Below are 20541 nucleotides of genomic sequence, written 5' to 3'. Positions count from 1 at the left end.
GAATGAGTATTTTTTTGTGTGTGAATGATATCTTGTTTATGGAAATAGAAACATACCATACAGATGGTTCTACAAATGGTTCACATTTTGGGGGATAGAGGTGTGGGAGGGATTGAACTCAGGGGTGCTCAACCACTGAGCCACATCCCAGCTCTATTTTGTATTTTATTTAGAGACAGGGTCTCACTGAGTTGCTTGGCACCTCACTTTTCTGAGGCTGGCTTTGAACTCACAATCTCCCTGCCTCAGCTTTCTGAGCTGATGGGATAACAGGTGTGCACCACCATACCAGACATGTTTCACATTTTTTACCTACAATGTTTTCCCAAATTTTTTACCTAAATTTGGGAGATAAATAACCTGCCATCTCTATATTCACAACCATATTCCCTAGCACAACACCCTCTGCATACAACAGGGGCTCAATAAATGCTTAATGAGTTTCCTGTGAGAATTCTAAGTATGGGAAACCCGTTGGCATCTATAAAATATGGATATGGAAGAAATCAACAGTGCTCTGTGGATCTGCTATGGAATGGGAGGGGTCCAGTATTCATCAGAATTTCTATTTTAAGAGCCAAACCCAAACCATAGTGTCCACTTCTTCCCCTGGGTTCTAGGCTCAGCAAAGCAAGCTTCTCAGTCTGGAAGATGCCACTTGAGCAAACAGGAGCCAGAGGAGAACCCCCTGTTATGTCAGACCTTTAAAGTTGCAGAAAAGTTGAAATGTGGGAAAGAAAAGGATCTGGAGAGCCTGACTTGTTTACTCCAGAGGAGAGGCTGCAGAATCACTCACAGCCATTCCTGAGAGAGCTTCAGGCAGGAAGAATGGGACTAAAGGGCTGCAGGAAGAGTGGAGCAAATATCAGAAAGGCTCCGCCATGGCCATACCATGGCCTGCAGCCTCCGCCCCGATATCTTTTCGGGAGACCCTGCCTCTGCCAGCATATACAGCAGCACTGAGGAAGAGGTGCCCCTCTGCACAGACCCAGCTGAAGGGACACAGGTGTTCAAGTGGAAGAAGCCTTTGCCCCACAATGTGACCACAAGGCAGAGTGCCAGCTAGATTGCAGCCTCAGTCACCTCTGCCCTGTGCAAAGTGCAAACTCCCAACCCAAGGCAGAGGGGCGCCTGCTTCCCCTGGTGTTCACTCATTTGTTGGGCAAATATGTACTGGAACCTACTGCATGGTAGGTGTAAGGTCCTTGCTTAGCATCTAGATGGCCATCCTAAGTGACAGCCACCATTTAAAAAAAATTTCACTTTCCTGTCCAAGGGCGTTTCTGAGAAAGGCTCACCACTCCCTCATACCAACCCCACCCTTAACCTCTTGCATTAGGACCCACCGGCTCTAATCCCTGATCCTGTCCCATAAAAGTCCCGAACCCCAAGTCTGTGTTGCCTCTCTCCATCTATGGAGAGATGTGCCTTTATTTGTCATCTCTGACAAATAAACTCTCATGTGTATTTCTGCTGGGTCTCCGTCTTTCATTTCTCACTCACCCATCTCCCCGTTGCTCACTTTCCTTTCACTAGGCACATGAGTGGCCCTGGAAGCAGATTTCACAGCTCTGAGACAAGGCTTCAGATAACTATAGCCCCAACTAATATTGTGACTCCAACCTCATGAGAGACCCTGAGAGAGACCACCCAATTAGACTGCTCCCAAATTCTTGATCCACAGAAATTGTGAGAGAATAAGCATTTGTTGTTTTAAGCCACTGAGTTTTGGGGTTTTATTACATGGTGTTGGATACCTTATACACCATACCTAACCCTTGCAGGTCTATCTCACCATACCCTGCAGTCCAGACCTCCCTGCCTCCCACACCCACCCCAACGTCCAGTCTGTTCAGTTCCCATGCTACTGTCTCAACTATGACCTTATCGCAATCAGCTCATAGACCCTTTAATGCACTTCAGTCACTTGCAGGATAAAGATCAAATCAACCTGGCTTTCAAATCTGTCTGTAAATCTAATTCTGCAAGCATTAATTGAGCATTTGTGATGTGCTTGGCAGGGTGCAGCAGGGAACACAAGAGCGACTGTTGCAATCTGTGTTCCTTGGCTTTCTGTTGCTGTGACAAAATACCTAAGAAAAACAAAGGAGAAAAATTTATTCTGGCTCCCAATTTCAGAGGTTCCGGTCCATAGTTGCTTGGCTTCATTGTTTTTGGATGGGTGGCCAGGCAGAGCAGAAGGGATGGCATAAGCCAACTGTTCATCTCTTGGCAACATGAAAGCAGAGAGACAGAGAGCAAAGGGCAAAGGGCAAAAAAACACCTTCAAAGGCAAAGCCCACTTCTTCCAACTAGCTCCCCCCACCCCAAGCTTTCCACCACCTCCCAACAGCACTACTAGCTGGGGACATTTAAATGCAAACCACTAACAGTCCCTGCCCCTCAGTGTTACTGGTGAGATTGACTGATATCTCTGGAACGATCAGAAGACAGTGCAGGCTGAAGTTCAAGGTTTGTGGGGTTGGCAGAAAGTGTTGAATGAGAAAGTCACATGGGCTGGAAGTGGGGAGGAGGGGAGGCTGGGCCTGATTCAGTTCAGCACCAGAAAGGGAAGAAGGGGAGGGCTTAGGTGAGCAGAGGGACTGAGCTCTGACCGGAGCAGAGGAAACAAATCTGGGGCCAGCTGAGGACAGGCAGGGCCTGGAATGCCTGGTAGAAGAATTCAGACTTAACCCAACAGGCAATGAGAAGTGCTGAGAACCTATTTAGGTGGATGAGATTAAAGGGAGGATAAGATGGAAAGAAGATGAATGGATAGGAGGGCAAAGAGAATGGAGCCAGGGATAAGGTGACTTTGAATGGCTTGTCACCACTGAGATGTGGGGACCTAGAACCAGGCACCAGAAAGGAAAAGGAGCATCACTTTGATACGAGGGTCCACATTCCCCCAAGCCCACCCCACCCTGACACCCACCTCCTGCCCAGGTGAGCACAGGTCCTGTGAGACTGGAGTGAAAAATAGGTGTAGCCCAGGAGTTTAGCCCTGTGTGTTAGGATCAGCCAGGAGCTCAGTCTGAAGCCATTTAGTAGAATGATCAAATGCAGAATCTGACAGACTCCCTGGGTCACAGACTGAGGAACCTCATTCATTCACCTAATTCTCCAGAGCCCTAAAGTTATCAAAACATGAGGATGATAAGAATACCTACCACGTGGGTTGCTATGGAGATTGAATACAATGAAAAGCAATTAGAATAATAAGGTGTGTATGTGTGCGTGCGCATACACGTGCTTTTTGTGTGTGGACGCTTTTGTTGAAGAGAGTGCTCTTTAACTGATCTGGGGTGCAATTGGGTATCAGTATTTTTTAGTTTCCTGAGTGGAGCCAAGATTAAGAATCACAAATGTATAGCCTCAAGAACACCCTCCACCATCTTCCCTTTCAGACTACCTACTTACAGAAGAAGTTAAAACCATCTCTGAAAACATATTCCTTGATTCAGATGAAGGAGAGAACAGAATAGATTATGGCTTTGGCTCATGGAGAAAGTTCAGGATTTGGGAGGATTATAGCAGCAAGCTTGAGGATGTTCAGAAGTTTCAGCTGAATTTGGTCCCAAGTCTTTGAAATCCCAAAATTCAAGGAGAAGGACTGCGCAGTGTTGGTCTCCATACCCTGGCACCCAGCAGGGCACTCACCACTCGCTTGTTCACCAGAGGATAAGGCAGGCCTCACTGAGGTCAGTGCACTGAGCTGACTAGTCTAATGGGCAAATTTGGTGAAGTGATGACAGTCATAATGGAAATAGGCTGTGTACCTATTCAGGAATGCAAATTAGATTTTTCTTCTTGGCTGGAAAATCTCACTGTTAAGCCCAAAATATTCAGATAACCATTTTCCAGTATATAGTATTCTTACATTAACTGAACTTGGAGGGAGATGACTGTTGTCCTGAAAGTTGATACTATGTAGATGAAGGTGTCATATTCAGAGTGCTCATCAAGAGGTAGAAAGCCTTCCTACACCCACCAGACCAGTGCTTCTCAAATTTGATGCATTTACCACTCACATTGTTCAAATGCAGATTCTAATTCATAGGTCCAAGTGGGGCCCAAAGCTGTGCATGTCTATCAGGCTCCCAGGATGTTGATGTCTGCTGCTCCTGGAAGCAACCACTCTTCGGAAGGTGGAGCATCAGTCCATTTTTGGTAGGAAGTCTGCCCAGGTTTGGAGAATCATGTTACTTTGGTTTCAATAATTTGTTTCCACCAAAACTTATGTTGAGACTTGGTCCCAAATTTGTCAGTTGGAAGGAGGGGCCTAGTAGGAGGTGTTTGGGTCATGGGGACAGACCCATGATGGATTAATGCCTTTCTCCTGTGAGTGGAATTCTTGCTCTTGTTGGACTAATTCATTTTCATGACAGCAGGCTGTTATCAAGTGAGGCTGCCCCAGGTTTGTCTCTTTCTCACCAGCCTGCTTGCCCTTCCACTTTCCACCATGAGTTGAAGCAGCATATGATTCTCACCAGAAGCTGAGCAGATGAAGCCACCCAATCTTGGACTTCCTGGCCCCCAGAACCATGAACTAAAGTGAAACCTCTTTCTTTACACATTACCTAGTCTCAATATTCTGTTTAAGAAATAGACAATGGACTAAAACACATGTAGACAGTAATCCTGGATTGAGCTTAAAAGAATGAACAAGTCTCTGCCCATGGGTTACATATTAATTCATTTTTCTACCTTTAAAAATCACCAAAACAAAATTGATCACATAACTATGTTATATGCATGTACGAATATGCCACAATGAAACCCACTATTCTGTATTATTATTTTGCACTGATTTAAAAAGATGAAAAATATTGAAATATAATTCCCAAAACAAATTTAGAGAGTCTGGGCAGCTTTAATTATGTCTAATGGGGTCATTGGATTTTTAAAATTTCCTTGGCATCTCTGATCTAATTTGGCATTTGGAGATTTCTGGTTCCAAAATACTCTGAAATGTTCTCTGTATGTAGACAGAATCAACCCACCGATGCTGCAGAAACAGGGGTCTCCTCCACCTCTAGGACTTGGACAGACCTCTGGGAATAGTGTTGATTATTTAACTCCAGGGCTGGTTAATTGAGGCTCAGCCAAGTTTGGGGCTTTGCCACATGTCCCACTGCTGGTAGAAGATTCAAGAAGACTCAGTGTGTGTTCCTGGCAGGTTGTTTGGATATTTATAATATCCTGTTTCCATCACAGGGCCCTTACTTAGTTCAAGGACCTGAGTCCTTTCCAAGGATCATAGTACAGAGGCCAGCCAGTGTTTATCTCAAGGTCCTTCTTTGGGCATTTCAGCCCGCCCTGGGGGAGACCTTTCTATTACACTCTCTGGTGCTGTACTCAGCTCTTCTGTAGCAGTGTTGCTGTGGCCTGAATATAGTTTGTTCCCATCAAAACCCATCTCAAGACTTGATTCCTCAATGCAACTATGTTGGGAAGTAGGGACTAGTGGGAGGTGTTTGGGACTTGAGGACAGAGCCCTAGTAATTGAATTAATGCCATCTCATGGGAGAGAATGAGTTTTTACCCTCTGGGGACTAGATTAGTTACTGTGGGTTGTTAAAAAGCAAGGCTTTCTCTTGCTTTCTCTCCCATCATGTGATCCCTTTGTACACACCTATTGGCCCTTCTACTTCTTGCCATGAGGCTTTCACCAGAAGCCAAGCAGATGCCAGCACCATATTCTTGGACTTCCAGAACCATAAGTCAAATAACCTCTTTCCTTTAGAAATTACCCAGGATCATGTGTTCTATTAGAGTAATAGGAAACAGACCAAGACTTTACTGTTATGTACAATGTAATTACTGATTAAAATCTAAATGTCTCTCATTTAGCCTAGGATGAGGTTTGTGCTTCTTAGTATTCGATATTTTATGTCTGTCACCTAGCATAGCATGTGACAAGTAGCTGCTCAAAAAATAAGTCTGGAATGAATAAAAGTCACCTTTTGTGCCCTGTGCCAGCCATTATTCAATTGTTTACACATATTTACCCTTTCGATTCTTAAGACTTTATGAAAACAAGTTGTACTATTATCCCCTTTCACACAGAGAGAAACTAAAACAGAAAGAACTTAAATAACTGGCCACAATTACACAGCCTCTAGAAATCTTTGCTTAAGCACTGGATCACACTGCCTTTCAATAAAATTCCACTGAGTGCCTGCAGAGTGAGGTTTAGATGCCAAGCAAAGTAACACGAGCTTGTGGAGCCAGAAGACAGAAGCACAGAATGTGGGAGAGCAGGATCCTGGGAAGCAGACTAAAACAGGCAGACCAGGCTGTGAGCAGCGGCCCAGGTGCTGCACATCCCAAGGGACCACAGAGAGTCAGTCTTCAAACATGAAGGGTTTCAGCTCAGATTCTTCATGTGTGTCCTGACTGTGGCCCAACCCAAGGAGGTGACAAGGGATGGAGATAGTATGTAGGGTTCATAGGGAGGCACCAGAAGGAAAAATTAGGCAACACCAAGGGATTCAGGGCTTCTCCACCAGTACAGTTAGCCTCAGGGAAACAGCTGGGCTTCAAGCACCTCCACACCTGCTCTGCAAGGTGTCCATGGCCTTCTCCAGGGCCCTCTGAGAGCAGCTCTCCCTACACACTTTGCCCAGCCTCTGTCTTTAGTTCTGTAAGTGGACTATGGCTCTTAATTTCCATCTCCTGTCCTCTTGCCAGTCAACCTCCAGGAAAGCCCAGCATCGATGTCTTTCACATTGCTGTTCCTCCCCATAAATCAGGTCTGACACTTTCTCATTTTTTTTAATATTTAAATATTTTTTAAGCTGTGATTGGACACAACACCTTTATTTTATTTATTGATTTTTATGTGGTGCTGAGGATAGAACCCAGCGCCTCGCACATGCTAGGCGAGCGCTCTACTGCTGAGCCACCAGCCCAGCCCCTACTTTCTCATTTTTTATTAGAGCTGTTACCATTCTTCTAATGATTCTTGTCATTTTTTGAAATTTCTCTGAGTGAGCACTGCAGTTTGCATTTTATTTGGAAGCCCCAACCAAGGTTTTTCTCTCCTACACTTGGCATTGTAGACTTCTATCTCTAGCACAAGACGTGCTTTTTGCTAAAGGAGTTGGGGAATTATCAACTAGGTGGGGAGGCATTTGAGGCCAGAGAGGGAGAGACCTTACACATTTTAAGCCCAGGGATGTACATGCCTGGCACAGCCAGTCCTGAGCAGCATCTGCATCAGTTCAGTGGGGTCTGGTCCAACTGACTCCAGACATAGTCTTCAGATTTGCCCACTCTGGTCTGGACTGAGCATGGGGAAGAATATGTGCAACTAAAACTGTGAACCAGAGCTTTGGGAAAGCTGGGAAATGGGTAAGGGGAGGAATGACTATATATCACTCACTATTTCATTTTTTTGCAAACTATATGATACAATTGAAAATAAAATATCTCTCTTATTGCTTTCAGAGGTAGACTAGTCTCATTCTCCTGCCTGCAGAGATTGTCCTTCTAGGTGCATAATACAGATAGTCCCCAACTTAACAACATTCGACTTTCGATTCTTTGTAGTGGTGACAGTGCATGCATACAACCATTCTGTTTCACTTTCAATATAGTATTCAATAAACTACATGAGAGATTCAATAGTTCATAATAAAATAGGCTTTGGGTTTTGTTCAACTGTGGGTTAAGTGTTCAGCACATTTTAAGATAGGCTGGGCAATGCAATGATGTTCTGTGGGGTAGGTGTATCAAACAAATTTTCCACTTATTATTTTCAATCTATTAAGCATTAAATACTAATGAGTCTATGAAGTCATGACCCCAGTCTTAGTCAAGAAGCATTTGTATTCGCATTCAGCTTTTGGTGTCAGGGTAACTTTTTATAATAATGTCTAAGTTCCCAGATAAGAAGTTAAATGATGGATCAAAGACCTAGGAATTAAACCAGAGACCTTGCATCTAATAGAAGAAAAAGTAGGACCCAATCTCCATCATATTGGATTAGGCCCCTACTTCCGTAATAAGACTCCTATAGTGCAAGAATTAAAATCAAGAATCAATAAATGGAATGGATTCAAACTAAAAAGCTTCTTCTCAGCAAAAGATACAATCTGTGAGGTGAATAGAGAGCCTACATCTTGGCAGAAAATTTTTATCCCTCACACATCAGATAGAGCACTAATCTCTAGGATATATAAAGAACTCAAAAAGCTAAACACCAAAAAAAAACAAATAACCCAATCAATAAATGGGCCAAGGACCTGAACAGACACTTCTCAGAAGGTGATATATAATCAGTCAGCAAACATATGAAAAAATGTTCATCATCACTAGCTATTAGAGAAATGCAAATCAAAACTACTCTAAGATTTCATCTTACTCCAGTCAGAATGGCAGCTATTAAGAATACAAACAACAATAAGTTTAGGGAGGATGTGGGGAAAAGGTACACTCACACACTGCTGGTGGGACTATAAAATGGTGCAGCCAATATGGAAAACAGAATGGAGATTCCTTGGAAAACTGGGAATGGAACCACCATTTGACCCAGCTATCCCTCTCCTCGGTCTATACCCAAAGGACTTAAAAACAGCACACTACAGGGACACAGCCACATCAATGATTATAGCAGCACAATTCACAATAGCTAAACTGTGGAACCAAGTTAGATGCCCGTAAGTAGATGAATGACTAGGGAAACTTTGGTATATATACACAATGGAACATTATTCAGCATTAAAAGAGAATAAAATCATGGCATTTTTAGGTAAATGGGTGGAGTTGGAGAAGATAATACTAAGTGAAGTTAGCCAATCCCCCAAAACAAACGCCAAATGTTTTCTCTGATATAAGGAGGCTGACTCATAGTGGGGTTGGAAGGGGAAGCATGTGAAGATTAGATGAACTCTAGATAGGGGAAAGGAGAGGGAGGGGAAGGGTATAAAAAAAAAATGGTGGAATGAGATGGACACCATTTCCCTAAGTAGATATATGAAGATGTGAATGGTGTGAATATACTATATATACAACCAGAGATATGAAAAAATGCGCTCTATATGTGTAATATGAATGGTTATGCATTCTGTTGTCATATATAACAAATTAGAATAAAAAAATAAAATTTAAAAAAACCCTAAAAAAAAATAGACAATGAATGAGTACTTAGTACTGTCTCTTTTCTGCACATGCCGTGCTCCTTAAAGCATGGCTTCTTTGATGACTTCATCACATTGTTCTTGATTTACACGTCACAAAACATGATTCTAGTTCTTGTGCAAACTCCCAGATCATGCAGGGAGGAGGTGGCTCCTCTGGGGGACTGGAAGACTGAGGGGGCCCTGCTTGTCACTAGTGAGTGACAAGTGAATCTGTTTGACTCCTGCTTATTTATGAGACAAGGGAGAGGCTATCCTGGTATGCTTGCCATTTTTTAGCTTCATATTTTCATTTTATCTTTTCCTTTGTTTCTCTGTAAATCTTTTACCCAAATCAGCCTTTCTTTTGCTCCTAATCTACTCTAGGAAAAATTGGAAGAAAACTCTTTGTGTGTCTTTCTTTATGTTGTTAAAAATCACAATATTTAAATTCTCACTGAAGAATGAAACCATGTTCATTGTTGAAACATGAAAGGAAAAGAACTGATAATAATCCTAGCATTCAGGTACAACCACTATTCACAGTTTGGATTACCGAGATAAATCCCTAGGTGGAATGTATTATATTTTCATTTATATGGCTGGATTTGATTTGCAAGTGTTTTATTAAGGACTTTTTTCATCAGTGTGCCTGAAAATTTCAGGTCTATAATTTTTAAATATCTTTATTTTGCTTTTGTATCAGGGTAATGCTGTTTGTTCTAAAACAGATTCAGTTAAGAAGTGATCTTCCTTTTCTATATTATAGAAAAGCTTGAGTAGAATTGGTACTATTTCTTCCTTAAATGTTGGTAAGATTCACCAGTGAAAGTATTTGGGCCAGGAGTTTACTTTATCGGAAGATTTTTAGTTAAAAATTCAATTATATTACTTGTTAGAGATTTATACATAACCTGTTTCTTCTTGAGTCAGTTTTGCAAATTTGTATCTCTTGAAATATTCTCCTAAATTCCTTTTGATTTATACCAAATTAGTGTGATAGTCTCTAATTTTTACTTTTATTATCCGTTATTTATTTATTTGTTGCCATTCTGGGAATTGAACCCAGAGCCTCCAAAATGCTAGACAACCACTCTAACACTGAGAATTGGGATGTGGTGGTGCATGCCTATAATTCTAGCTACTCAGGAGGCTAAGGCAGGAGGATACCAAGTTTGAGGCCAGCCTGGGCAATTTAGTGAGACCCTGTAGCTCACTAAGGAAGTAGCTCAACCACTCACTGCTTTAGCCTGCACATTTTGATATGTTGTGTTCTGTTAACTTTAAATTCATAATGTTTTTAGTTTTATTTATTTCCTTTTTGGTCCATGAATTATTTATAAATACAATGTTTAACTTGCAAATATTTGAGGATTCCCAAATATCTCTCTGTTGACAGACCCTAATTTAATTCCACTTTGAGCAGAGAACATCCTTTGAATGATTTCAATTATTTTAAATGTATTTAGATTTGTTTCCTGGTCCAACATATGGTCTATCTCAAAGAGTGTGCCCTGTCATTATTAAAAGTATTTAAATCAGGGCTGGGGATGTGGCTCAAGTGGTAACGCGCTCTCCTGGCATGCGTGATGCCCAGGTTCGATCCTCAACACCACATACAAACAAAGATGTTGTGTCCGCCAAAAACTAAAAAATAAATATTAAAAAAATCTCTCTCTCTCTCTCTCTCTCTCTCTCTCTCTCTCTCTCTCTTAAAATAAAAAAAAAAATAAAAAGTATTTAAATCGTTTTTACTCTTACTTATTTTCTGTCCAGTTATTTAATCAATTATCAAAATTTGGGTATTGAAATCTCTAACTACACAGAATTGTCAATTTCTTTCTTCAGTTTTGTCAATTTTTGCTTCATATGTTTTGCAGCTCTGTTGTTATTTGTGTTTAATAGTTATACCTTATTGCTATATTAGGTGTTTTTACAATTATGAAAAGCTTATCTATCTATCTATCTATCTATAATCTCTAGTATATTTCTTTTCCTAAAGTCAATCTGTCTGATATTAATTCAGCCAGCCCAGCTCTCTTATGATTACCGTTACATAATCAATCTTTTTCATCCTTTTACTGTCAATCCAGTGTGCCTATGTGTGTGTGTGTGTGTGTGTGTGTGTGTGTGTGTGTTGCTGGGGATTGAATCCTGGGCCTCTCATATGCTAAGCAAGTGCTCCACCACTGAGCTACACTCCAGTTCCTGTCAATTCTATTTTTATCTTTAAATCTAATGTTTGTCTCCCTAGACAGTATTTTATTGGATATTGTTTTGTAACCAGTCTAATTATGTTTGCCTTTGAATTAGATGTTTAGGAAGTAATGTAATTATTGATAGGCTTGTATTATATCTGTCATGTTGTTATTTAATTTCTATATGTGGCAGATTTTTAGTTGTTCATCTGTTGCTTTTATTTTCTTCTTTTGTATTAAATATCATGTGTAACATTTTTATTCCATTGATAGGTTTTTAGATATTTAAAATTTTAAATAAAAAAATATTTTAAATTTTTAATTGTTGCTGCATAGATGAAAATATACATCTTACCTTTTCAAAATATAATTCAAGTTCATACTAACTTAATTCCAGTGTAAAATGGTAACTTTGCTTCAACATAACTCCATTCCTCCTTCCCTTTTGCTGTTATTATTTATATGCATACATGTGTTATAAACTTATGAAATTATATTTTATTATACTAATTATTATAACATTTTTACAAAATATTTTTGAAGAAATTAAGAGGAGATAAAACAACAATTTTTACTATTGGCCCACATACTCACCATTTCCTGTGTTCTTCTTCTTTTTTTTTCTTTCTTTTTGGATTCTGGTTACCGCCTCTATCATTTCCTTTCAGCTTAAGGATTTTCCTTTAGTGTTGCTTGTAAAACATATCAGCTAGCAAACATTCTCTGATTTTGTTTATTTGAGAATATTTTACCTTCATTATTAAAGGTTAGTTTTTCTAGACATAAATTTTCAGTTTTTCTTTCAGCAATTTGAATATATCATGCTACTGTTTTTGGACTTCCACGTTTCTAATGAGAGGTTGGTTATTAATTATATTGTCCCCTTGTATGTGATCAGTTGGTTTTCTCTTGTAAGCTTCCAGATTTTCTTTTGCTTTAGATTTCTATACTATAATGTGTCTAGGTGTGGTTCTTTGTATTTATTCCACTTGGGTTTGTTTAGCTTCTGGGGTCTGTGGAAATTTTTCATCAGATTTTGGCAATTTTTATCCATTATATCATTAAATTTTTCCTGCCTCTTTCTGTTTTAGTATTCTGGGGCTCCACTTACGTATATGTTGTTATGCTTGAGAAATCCCAGCAACATCTGAGGCTCTATTGACTTTCTTTCATCTTTTTTCTGTGTTCTTCAGATTGAGTAATTTCTAATGATGTCTTAAAGTTCACTGATTCTTTCTTCTGTGATACCCTCTAGTAATTTTTTTTACAGTTTCTGTTATTATACACTTCAACTCAGAATTTCCATTAAGCTAATGAGACACAATGACATGTGGCTGTAGTCCCCGATGCTGGGGAGACTGAGATAAGAGAGTTGCTTGAACCCAGGAGTCTGAGACCAGCCTTGGCAACAAAGTAAGACCCTTTCAAGAAAGGAAGGAAGAAGAAAGAAGGGGAAGTGGGAGAAAGAAAGAAAGAGATGAAAGGAAGGGAGGGAGAGAAGGAAGGAAGGGAAGGAGGGAAGGAGGAAGAGAGGAAGGGAGAAAAGGAAAGAAGGAAGAAAGGAAATTTCCATTAAGTTCCTTTCTAAAAAATTACTTCTACTTCTTTATTGAGATCTTCTATTTATTGAATAATTGTCATTACACTGATTTCTTAATTCTTAAGCATGATTTTCTTTATTCTTTGAATATGTTTATAGTGGCTGCTTTGAAATCTTTGTCAAATCTAATTTCTTCTGGGCCCACTCAGAATTGGTTTCTATTACTTCCTTTTTTCCTTGAGTATAGGCCAGATTTTCTGTTTCTTTACTTGACTCACGATTTTTGTTGAAAACTTGACATTTTATATGATATAGTGTAGCAATAGTAGACTTATTTTTCCCCTGAGCATTTATTGTCTTTATTAACTGGTCTGAACTTAATAAGCAGAATCTTCGTCTTCTGCGGTGTGTGGTCACTAATGCTTCTGCTTGGTTTTGTTTTGTTTTGGGGTTTGTTGTTGTTTTCAGGTTTTGTCTTTTTTTTTTTTTTTTTTTTTTTTTAGCCTGCCTAACTTTCTAAAGATCATTCCTATATCTGCAGAACTCAGTGGTCGGACAGGGATTGGGCAGAGGCTGGGTTCAAACACTGTCAGCCTAAAAGATCCATCCTTTGTAATGGATCTCCGTGTGAGTGGAGGAATGCATTCAAAATTCAGTTCATTTTCAAGTCTATCTAACTTTGACTTTCTTTCAGGCTCTCTTGATTCTCCCCTACACATATGCATCAATCAGGGATGTATGGAGAGCTTATATAACTTCTCTAGGGTGCTCTCCTTTCTAGGATTTCCCCCATTAAATTTCTGCTGGTCAGCTCCTTACTCCAACCAGGACTGCAACCACAGACTAAGAGAGCCCCAAAATTTCCCTTACAATTCCTCCTGAGTTAGCTGCTTTTATTGTCAGCACTGGGGGTGGGTCTTCATCTTCCACTCCAAATCAAGCCTACTGGATTCTGACAGCGAGGCTGCTGGTTTTCACCATCAGTGCTGCCCTGGTAACACTGCTGTGTTCACGCCACAGGGCAGGGGCAGCTCCAGGCATGAAGGCCATAGACTCTCGTTATTTTTATATAAAATGTTAGCAGGTTTTCAAGACTACATATTTTTCCATGTGTTGTTTTATTACTGAGGAAAACTCTAAATAAACCTGTTAGCTTCACTTGCTCTTAGTTGACTTTTAAAATCACTAATTTAGAAGGTCACACTGCTGAGTAATGCATTATTAGTCTCACAAGTTTTGCAGGAGTTAACACGTCTGATGTGAAGATTATGATGATAACGGTTGCCTAGGTTACTCTTCAGGGACCTGAAATCCAGTTTTGCTGTAAAAACTCTTCACTTGGGTCTATGGATGTCCAATGGGTGAGTGGAATGGGATAAAAAGACTTGGCATCTCTGCCTTCATACTGTGTCGGTCCCCTTTGTTGTCTTAACCTTTAGGTCAGATTCTGCTCAGCTCTGTATGTAGGCCTGTTGAACATGTGAGAAATGTGTTGACTTCACCTGGGCTCTCCTAGCCATCCCCCCAGGCCAAAGACACCTACCAGCCATCATGACCAGAAACACCAGACCAAGAAAGAAATAAAACAAGGTGGCATCCGCGTTCCTGGAAGATCTCTGCCTATTCCCAAAAAAAGATATGAATATTCCTCCACTTTATTAGCCTATCCCTCCTCCTCATTATTCCTATGTGGTTTGTGCAATCGCTCAACCAGAGTTGAGAAACTGATTTGTGAGCAAAGTTCCCTCTTCTCCTTCATTTGGCCACTGAAGAAAGCCTTTCTCTCTCCTCAGGACTTGTCTCTCAGAGGAGTTTTTTCCACGGGATGAACTTCCATTTGAAATGTTTCCCTTTGAAATATTCAAAGCCCTGGCATATTTTTTATCAATTTCACTCAGTTTTTTGTTTTTTTTTGTTGTTGTTGTTTTTTTTTTTTTTTTTTTTTTTTTTTGTGTGTGTGTGTGTATAGAGAAGCAGGACAGATTTGCCCAACTCATGACTCTGCTCTAATCAAAAGCCTCACTCCATATGTACTTTGAAAATGCAATCACACACTCTGCACATCCTGTTTTCCACACTGGAAAGTCTATATTCCAGATTTGGTTTCATTCATGCATTTGATAATTTGGCTTCTTTTGGTTGGTTTTGTAATTTTTCAAATAGAAATTTTGGGTTCAAATGTTTAAAAAAAGTAGAAACCCACAAGTCCAAGATCAGCCTAGGCAACATAGCAAGATCCCATTTTAAATAAAACAAATAACTAATAAAAAGCTGGAAAGCAGAGAGTGCAATGAGTCAACCTAACAACTGTTTCGGGCACAGGTCAGGCAGGTCAAGAGAGGGACTCCCTGCTATTGTGAGTAAAGTGGTCAGAGGATGAAAAAGAGAACACCTCAGGGGCTAGGGTTGTGTCTCAGCCGTAGAGCTTGCCTAGCACATGGGAGGGCCTGGGTTCCATCCTCAGCACCATATAAAAATAAATAAATAAATAAATGTATTTTGTTTAAAAAAAGAGAGAGAGAGAAGATTTAAGAGTAAAGTTTAGGTAGGTGTCAATCTCATTGTATTTATTCTACTTGGGATGGATAGTTTTCATTAGATTTGGGAATTTTTACTCATTTCATCATTAAATATTGTTATTCCATTTTCTCTTTTGGTCTTTTGACCTAATTGAGATATTGTTATGCTCTCTTTGACAGCACATATACTAAAATTGGAACAATACAGAGAAAATTAGCATGGCCCCTGAACAAGGATGGCATGCAAATTCATGAAGCAGTCCATATTTTTAATAGATTCTACTGTCATGTATAACTAAAAAGAACAAAGAAAAAAATAAAACAAATATTGTTAGTCTGAAAAGGGGGGATGTTGTTTGAAAACCTGACCAAAAAAAAAAAAAAAAACTGTACCAAAAGCTATAAGATCTTTGCATCTATCTGTTTATATATATATGCATGTTGCTATGTGACATTTTCCTATCTGGATGGTATTTTCAAATTAATTTATAAATTCCATAGAGGAGCTCTGTTTAATTAGCTAAAAGGAAAATAAGTGATTATATGGATTCCTTCAACACTTGGAAGTACCAAGACCAACTCCAATGTTTTTCAAGTTCACATGATTTGAGTAAATCTTTGGGAAAGAAGACTAGTTTAATATTGTTGGTTTAATAATTAAGAGCTGCTTTTTCTGAGTTATCAGCAAAAAGATGTATTTGACTTTCTGTTCTTGCTTTGTTGACAACCGCCTAAGAAGCACATGCTGTAAAAACAGTTAACAAGGAAATAACTTAGGACGGTGGTCAGCTTGGTTTAACATCTCACAATTTTTTCATGAACAATTCATGCATCATTGTTAAGTACAAGTAAATGAGGTGAACACAAATGTGATAAAAATTTATAAATGAATTTTCATAGTTTCAACAACTTTTTTGGGGTAACTTGAAAGGTTAAAATTATAATATACTAAATTAAGTAATAGATATTCATTAAATCTCTGAACCTGTCTAAGTCAGTTAAATGCTGAAATATTAACTCTGAACTTAAATTTAAGTTTATATACTTTTGGTATTTTTTTATTTGGTAGAGAGAAACTAAAATTATTTGGGCATGTTAATAAATGTGGATATGTATACAATACGTAAGTGTGTATTTCTAAATATTAGAGTTACTAAAAGTTCTCATTAATAAATACAATTTTTAGAAATAAGAAAGTAAATAACTGTGTATACAAAGAAAGTAAGACATATTCCTGGTATGGAAAGTTATGAGAATGTATTTTCTGGTTGTTATTTTATTGTTAAGGGACAAAGAATAATTTTTGTCCTAAGGTAAAATAACTGGTTGTTCCAAAATGGGAAAGAGGAAAAGTACAGAACAAGCTACAAGGATATAAGAAAGTGGTAGAAGGTTTGTGGAAGAGAACATTTGAAAGAAGAATTTTATGTATGGTCAAGATGGTTAAAATTGAGTGAAGTTATTACAGGAATTTTTAAAATGATGCTTAATATCAAAATTACATTTGTATAAAACCATTCTTTGTTAAAAGAGCAAAGTTTTCTTGGTGGAAGTTTTTCTTAACCTTTTAAGTGATCTGCTTTGAAAACAAAGAGCTTACATCTTTTGAAAATAATTCTCTGTGGTTCATGTCATCTTTTTTCCCCCAAAAAGTATGAATAATTTATTTCAGGAATAAGATTAGAACACATACTTGGAGTTTCGTGGATGCTCACACTAACCCAGATTCATGCACCATTCCAATAAGTCTTTCCCTGAGCTTCTACAGGTGTTGGTTTCCAGTAGACCTCATGAGGAAGACACAAAATCCAGAAGAAGGTATTTTCAGATCCTCTCACTAGAGCTAGTCTAGCTAAATGTCCGTCAAGTTTCTGGCTCAAAAATTCTAAAACTACACATGACTAAAAAATGAAATAGTTTCTCCAATATTTAACTTGTCTTATTTGAATAACTTTATTTATATAAGATAAAATTTACTAATCCTAAAGAACTGATAAAGAAAATCTAACTTGTTTAAAGCCAAAGGGTTTAACTTGGTTTAAGCAAACAGAAACATTTTTTTTGTGAAAAGTCCACAATTAATTTGACTTCAAGATTGACAGAATCCAGGGATTTGAGTGATGTTCTTATATCCAAGTGTCTCATATATTAGCTCTGCTAACTTCTTTCTTATATGCCACAGGATTAGCAAGATGGCTGGCCACTGTGCCCTTTCTTATATTTTCTCCTATATAATGCAAGTTCTGGATCTGAACTTTCTCATTGGTCCACCTTGGGTCACAGGCCATACAAATGTCATTTCTGATTGGCCAGTCTGAGTCACATGTCCATTCCTAGACTCAGGGATAGATCAACTCTATTTGGCAGAAGTTCAGATTGGTATTAAGAAAAAGAAAGGAAAATATACATTGCAAAGACAAAAAAGAGCCACAGTGATAAGCATATGTCTCTTAGGAGATTAAAAACAAAACAAAACAAAACAAAACAAAACAACCCTCCATTAGCAAATGGGTAACTACAGCAGAAAGGGATGTAGAGTAGAAGTCAAAGTTTCTTAGTTCTAATGTTAGCTCAACTGGCCCTTGTAAGATATAAAAGAGGATGCAGTGAGAGCATTTCATTAACATTTGAATAATATTTGTGGTTAAATAGCATGGTTATTACTCAAGAGGCTGAGAATGTATCCCTTGGGAGGGGGAAAAATAAAAAATCTGAATCCCATCAAAGAAACTCCAGCAACAAAGTATGTAAACAAAGTTGAAGTAAATATTATATGTCTCTTATTATTATTATCCTAGTCTTTTATTAGATCTTTTGATTGCTTAAAAAAAAACAAAGTCTTCACAATATTAAAAGAGCTAAGGTTCTTTTTTTTTTCTTTTTATTTAAAATTTATTTTTTTCTAGTTGTAGATGGACACAATACCTTTATTTTATTTATTTTATTATATTGCTGAGGATCGGACCCAGTGTTCCATGCATGAGAGGCAAGTGGTCTATCACTGAGCCACAACCCCAGCCTGCTAAGGTTATTTTCAACCATGCAACTTTTCTGTACAGTCATCTCTTGGTATCTGTCAGGGACTGATTCCAGGACACCCGCCTTTCCCACACAGGTACCAAAATAGTAGATGTTCAAGTGCCTTATATAAAATGGCATAGTATTTGCATATAACTTATACACCTTCTCCCATATACTATAAATCATTTCTAGATTGCTTGTTGTATTTAATACAATGTAAATGACATGTAAATAGTTACTGTACTATATTTTTTAGGAAATAATGACAAGAAAAATATTTGTTCCTTCCTATTTAATACAGATTCATTTTTTTCTGAATATTTTTAATATGCAATTAGTTCAACCTGTGGATACAAAACTGATGAATACAGAGGGCTGGCTATAATTTCCTTTAAAATATTTTGTCAATTTGCATTGTTTCATAATAATCTGTGATGTTGTTGCTTTTTTTTTTTTATTTGTGTGTTGGGGGTTGACTGAAAGTGAAGTGATTTTTTAATCTATAGATAAATCCTCTAAATGATATTCAAGATATATCACAAGTTTGGCTTTAAAATAGATTTGAATTTGTAATAGGCCTTACAATGATTTCAATGTCAGGCATTTGAGAACATAATGTGGAGGCACAATTATGTAATGACTTCTTAATATTCCAAAGGCATAAAGAATTATTTCAAATACAGAAAGAAGTTAGTCTCTCCACAGTGTCAATCTCTAAGAGGTATTCTCCTTCATAGACTACAATATTTTTGTCAGTTTCATATACTTTTACTTTATAAAGAACTCCGGTCAGAAGGAGTTTCTAGAGGTTTTTCTCAGGTTTATATAGCCACATTTATTGTCATACTTAGAATATCCACAAAGTACAAGATATCCATATCCAGATTCTTAGATCAAAGGACTTCATAATTGTCTACTCCATATATTTTATGAGGTCTGTCAAATTCAAATTCTTATTTGTAACAGGATCAATTTCTTCATGAACAACTATTAACTAGGAATTAATAATTGTGCCTGTGGCCATTTGGATTGCTGCATTTCTCAATTTCAGTTTTCCTTCATTCCTCACCAATTTGCTGGACAAGGTGGGGCACTTGCATCCAGCAGAAACTGCCTAATGCCACTGAGCTCCTGTATTGCAGGCCTGGTACCTCAGCCAGCAGCAGGGATGGGCTGTTAACATACAATCCAGTGTTTTAAGCCTTTTGATACTTTTAACAAACTACTCAAAATCAAATTCTATATTGCCAGTCTGCCTGCCTCTCTTTCTTCTTCCTCCCACTCCTTCCCTCCCTCTTTCCCTGCCTCCTTCTCTCCCTTCCTTTCTTTCTTTCCTCAAATTGACTTTGGAACCTTCCAGAGAAACTCTGCAAATTCTCAAAAGAATCTATTCCCTCCCTTTACAAGAGATGATAAACTAATTTGGCTTATTTGACATGGCAAATTTGCATGGGAAACATTGTCAAACAGTGATGTTTAAGTGTTCCAGAAATTGTATGAAATTCCTTTAAGTCTGATGTGTCCTGATACAATGTTATCAGTCATAATTCTGATTATTATGTTAAAATGTTATATGTCACAGAAATAACAAATTTCCATATCAATTATGAGATTATCATAATGAACTATTATTAGATCTTTAATCATGGCCATTTTAAGTCTTGTCACCTACAGATGACAAGTTAATTGTTTTACTTTGATGCTTTCCCCAAAGGCTTTTCAAACAACCATAATCCGAAAGCATTGTGTTTTCAAAGAGTCCTGTAAAGGACTCTGGCAAGTTTCTGATCACTTCAGAGCATTCCATTGGACTTGACAAGAACTTTCAAAATCTAATGAAGAAACCAATTGGCTCATATGCTGCTAACCCAACATCAAGCAAAACAAGAGTTAATTACTTGGGACTAATGAACTGATGAAAGAAAAATAATTTTTAATCATCTAATAAATGTGTTCCAAATTTAAGGAAAAAATTTAAGCTATATATAGCTTAAAGCAATTTAGTAAATTATACCTTTGTAAATAAAATCGAAACATTTATTTTTTTCTCCCTACATCATTCCTCCAGAATTCAAAAACTGTTGGTGAATACTTTTATTTTATGACAAATAGTTATTTGCAAAGTTTCAATAAGAACTGTT

General features: G+C 38.1%; 1 protein-coding gene and 1 non-coding gene across 2 annotated transcripts in view; both read left to right on the top strand.

Annotated features, from left to right (window-relative positions):
• The window catches only part of Amd1 (adenosylmethionine decarboxylase 1), a 530556-nt gene that overhangs the window by 256623 nt on the left and 253392 nt on the right, over positions 1 to 20541 (top strand). The gene's annotated exons all lie outside the window — the stretch shown is intronic.
• LOC143402715 (U6 spliceosomal RNA) lies at positions 15544 to 15650 on the top strand. Its single transcript, XR_013091777.1, has one exon. It is a non-coding gene; the product is annotated as a U6 spliceosomal RNA (small nuclear RNA).

The sequence above is a fragment of the Callospermophilus lateralis genome, chromosome 6 (assembly GCF_048772815.1).
Source record: "Callospermophilus lateralis isolate mCalLat2 chromosome 6, mCalLat2.hap1, whole genome shotgun sequence".
Lineage (NCBI taxonomy): Eukaryota > Metazoa > Chordata > Mammalia > Rodentia > Sciuridae > Callospermophilus > Callospermophilus lateralis.
Note: the sequence above shows the minus strand (reverse complement) of the source record. Positions and strands in the feature narration are given on the sequence as shown.